The 4711-nt window shown below is 43.7% G+C and overlaps 1 protein-coding gene across 1 annotated transcript in view; it reads right to left on the bottom strand.

Moving 5' to 3' along the window:
- DESI1 (desumoylating isopeptidase 1) overlaps positions 1–4711 on the bottom strand; it is a 23894-nt gene that overhangs the window by 17998 nt on the left and 1185 nt on the right. The window lies entirely within an intron of this gene.

Raw genomic sequence — 4711 nt, 5'->3', positions numbered from 1 at the left:
GTACCTTGGTTTCGGGCACATCCCCAGTGGGGGGTGTGCAGGAGGCAGCTGATCGATGTTTCTCTCTCATCGATGTTTCTAGCTCTCTATCCCTCTCCCTTCCTCTCTGTAAAAAAAATCAATAAAATATATATATTAAAAAAAAAAGAACACTAAGGATAGTTTTGGGATCATTTTCATGGTGATTGCGGAACTGTGGGACAGGAATACCTTCATGGAAAGCATTCTAGGGGACTGGAAACTAGGAGACAGGGTATTGTCTAGTCTACATGTTTCAGGAGAGAATTACATTGGGCTTTATTCCAACCATGACTGTCATTGAGCTAGATGGGGTCTTTTTATTGTTGTTAATCCTCACCGGAAAATATTTTTTTCATTGATATTTTTAGAAAGACCATGGAAGGGAGGAGGAGAAACAGAAGCATCCATGTGAGACACATCCACTGGTTGCCTCCCACAAGTGCGGGGGCTGGGGACTGAATCTGCAACAGAGGTATGTGCCCTTGACCGTAATTGAACCCAAGACCTTTCCGTCAGCATGTAGACGCTCTAATCACTGAGCAAACTGGCTAGGGCTAGATGGGAGGTCTTATAATGAGGAACTGCCATAAGAATAAGAGGGCACTTCGATGAGGTCACACTAATTTAATTTGGGAAAATTAAAGCTAAAGAGGGATGATCATAGATCGATGATTATGAATGGCATATACACATTGAGCCCAGATTTTTATCTCATTCAAATGAAATGCTTGGCCAAAGATGCCTTTACAAACATGAACAAGGTACCTACTTTGCATCAATTATAAGGGAAAACATCACACAGTAGAGGTGGTATAATAAAGCAACTGAGAACATGAGCTCTGGAAGTCAGTGTGCCTGTGTTCATAACCCAGCTCTGCCTCAACCGAAAATTGGAGGTAATAACAGGACACATCTCACAAAATCGTGGTGAGGATTATAACACAGGCAAAGTTCTCAGAAAAAAGGGTCTGGCACATGGTAAGCTTTCAATAGAAGCTAGGTATTAATACGCTCCTAGAAGTCAGGAAACAAATTGATTTTCTAGTGGTTCATATATATTTAGGAATGGGAAATCAATATATGGCTATTAATAGAACTAGAACATACCCAACTTTAAGGTTAGTGATGTCTGGATGGGATGAACCAGTAAGGCAATGCCCATTTCTCCTAAGTGTTCAAATCTAGAAAGTATTGACTGTTAGCTTTGATAACCCTTGTCTTATTTACTTTTGTAAAAGGCATAAAAGCAAAATGGAAAAAAAGGTGAAAAGAGAGAGAGAGAGAGATCATTAAATTTGGCTACTTCTTCCTCATTGTTAAATTCCCAACTTAAAAAGTCACTACTCCCACCTGGCCGGTGGCTCAGCTGGTTAGAGCATTGTCCTGACATGCCAAGGTTGCAGGTTCGATCCCCGGTCAAGGCACATACAAGAATCAACCAGTGAGTGCATCAATAAGTGGAACAACAAATCAATGTTTCTTTCTCTCCCTCTCTCTCTCTCCCCTCCCCCCACAAAAAAAAGTCAATAATAAAAAAGAAAAAAAAAGTCACTACTCCCGATAACCCTTAAAGTAGGTCTCCTTATGTCTTTCTCAGCACCCAGTTTGCTTCCTGCACAGCCCAGCACTTATCACAATTTTTAATTATTTTATTTGCTTATTTATTTTTAATGTCTTCTCACTAAATAGCTCCATGATGACAGAGTATCTTTGTTGATTTTGTCATCCTTAGTTAAGTTTAACACAGAAATGGCATGTAGTAGGCACTCAATAAATACCTGCTGAATGAATTATGAAGCAATGATCTGTAAGGCCCCTTTCAGCTAAAATCAATAACTATTAGGTAATAGAAAAAACAACAAACATTATAAAGGGAGAGGCTTTTATTTTTGGGTCTAGGAAATATTTAATGCCTCACTATGATCAAACTAACCAAATGGCTCTATTCCAAGAAGTTTATTTAGAATTTGACTGATGCAATCTCTTCGAAACTAGCACCCTCCCCAAGTGACTTTGTCAGTTTTGCTTTCAGATTTGCCTTACTAATCTTTTTTATTTAATTTTCACCCTTGTATATGTTTACTAATTTTTTAGAGAGAGAGGAAAGGAGAGGGGGCAAGGAGGAGAAGGGAGATAGAGAAACTTTAATCAGTTGTTTCCCATACACGTACATGCCCCGACCCAGGATTGAATCTGAAACCTAGGTGTGTGCCCTAACTGGGAATCTAACCAGCGACCTTTTGGGGCATGGGACAATGCTCTAACCAACTGAGCCACCTGGCCGGAGCTGCCTTAGTAATTTTAACAATCTAGGCCCAATGTCTGTCTAATAATTGATCAGCTACATATATTATCTGAGGAGCTTTTTATTTTATTTTTTTAAAATATGTTTTTATTGCCCAGTCAGTGTGAGCATCGACCTATGAGTCAGGAGATCAGGGTTTGATTCCTGGTGAGAGCACATGCCTGGGTTGGGGGCTAGATCCCCAGTAAGGAGCAAGCAAGAGGCAGCCGACCAATTATTCTTTCATCATTGATGTTTCTCTCCCTTCCTCTCTGAAATCAATAAAAGTATATTAAAAATGTTTTTTATTGATTTTAGAGAGAGAGGAAGGGAGAAGGATAGAAACAACAATGCAAGAGAGAAACATCGATGGGCTGCCTCCTGACTGGCCCCTACCAGGGAGGGATCAAGCCGGGAAACCTAGGCATGTGCCCTGACCGGGAATCCAACCAGTGACCTCTCTGTGCATTTTCCCATGCACCAGGAGGGCGCTGGTTGGTTCCAGTCAGGGCACATGCCTGGGTTGTGGGCTCCATCCCCAGTAGAAGCTGTGTTTGAGGAAATGTGTGGGAGGCGGCCAATTGATATTGCTCTTTCATCAATGTTTTTTTTTCTCTCTATGAAGTCAATAAAAACATTTTTTTTTTAAATACAAAATTTTGGATCAAAACTCCAGAAAAGTCTTATTTGGTACTTGTGTAATGAGGCTCTAGAATTTATGTATTTAAAACTTGGTTATTTTAAATAGATAATATATGTATGTAGTATACAATTCAAAAGGTACAAAAAAGTTATAGCCAAGTCTCCCTTTCACTTTTGCCTTCCTGCTTCAAGTTCACGTTTCCTTAAGCTATCACTTGTCGGAAACTATCGTCTTCACTAGCAGAGAACAGTAGAGACCCCCAAAAGCTAGTGACCTTTGAAGCCCTAGCAAAGGTCGGAGCTGTGCACCACCCAGTTAATCTAGATAATGGTAGCTGAAGCATCATCCCCACCTTAGTTCACTTAATTCCTTAGCCACTTATGTAAATCCTTGTTGATTATTGTTGATTAGATATTCTGCCTATTTCTGGAAATTGTCTGCTGATGAACTAATCTGTGTGTCATTGAAATCTCCTTACCTAAGGGCTACCCCAGATCAATAAAAGGTTGGAGCGGCCTGAGCATCAGTGGAAGTCCCTCTCCTTGAGTTGGACTTGCCCGCCTGGTCCCCCCACATTTCCAAATTGTCTTTTGTCTCTTTTCTCTCTCATTTGTGTGCGGCTCCTCTTTCAGATCCCGAACCCTAATCCACGCGGGACGTGGAGGGAAACACACTCGACAATCACTGTTACCAATTTCTCTTGTATTCTTCCAGATAATTATTTGCCTACGCAAGTATATCTATATCCTTTGCTTTAAACACACAGTTGCATATTTAAAGAACTGTTCTAACTTTGGTGTTTTTTTTTCAATTCCCATTTAACAAAGTATGTTGAAAATGAAGGTGTCTTTGTATTTTTCACACGCACCCCGGGTGGTTCTGAGGCGAAGCTGACTATAGGAACCACTCAATGCCCCAGGTTAAGGGGTTAAGTTCGACTCACCATTACACATTAGAAACTCAAGGATATTGAAAAGATGCCCTCAAAAGTGGCCTTGCTTACTTGACCTCTGCCCTCTCGTCTTATGCACATGAACTCCCACATTCTCTAAATGTCTCCATATAAACCAGGAAAAAATAGTCATTTAAATAGGTGTTGCCAAAAGCTGTTCAATTCTCAATTCCTGGAACCCTTTCCTGCCCGGTTACCACCTGAAATCCCAAACCTGACCATCTCATTTTGGTATTTGGGTTATAATGAAGTTTGATTTACACTGATTTTCTCGGCTGGCAGTGACGCTGTTTAATGGAGCACAACTGAGATACTCCCCTTACTCATCCCACCGGCACCACAGCGTCCAGCCCGCCCCCGGAATCGCTTTCTTACCATCGGGGCTGCAGTGGACCTGACTTCCTCTCTATGGCGGGATGGGCTATGGCCGGGTGCCTGTGCGGCTCTAGCTTTCTCTCCCCACCCGCCCGAGAGGGCAGGCCCTCCGAGGGCACCCGCGGGTCTCCGCAGTGTCCCCTTCTCCGCGAGGTGCACCACGCGGCAGGCATCTCACCTCCGCGCCGAGCAAGGAGCTGGAGGGCTCGACAGGCGAGGCAGGGAACCCACCCGCTGCAGCGCCGGCTCGCCCCACCTCCCAGCGCAGGGGCTCGGAAGGGATGAGGAAGGGCGTGAGTCCTCTCCATCCCTGCCCCCTGGACTCAAACGGAGCGTGGGGCCCAGGGGCCCAAACCTGACCCCGCCCTTCTCTGCTCGGGCTTTTCTCCATCCTCTGGGCCCTCCGGCGCCCCCTGAGCCTCGGCCCAGGCCTCCG

Source organism: Myotis brandtii, unplaced genomic scaffold (assembly GCF_000412655.1).
Source record: "Myotis brandtii unplaced genomic scaffold, ASM41265v1 scaffold339, whole genome shotgun sequence".
Taxonomy (NCBI): Eukaryota; Metazoa; Chordata; class Mammalia; order Chiroptera; family Vespertilionidae; genus Myotis; species Myotis brandtii.
This window is presented reverse-complemented; position numbering and strand designations above follow the sequence as displayed.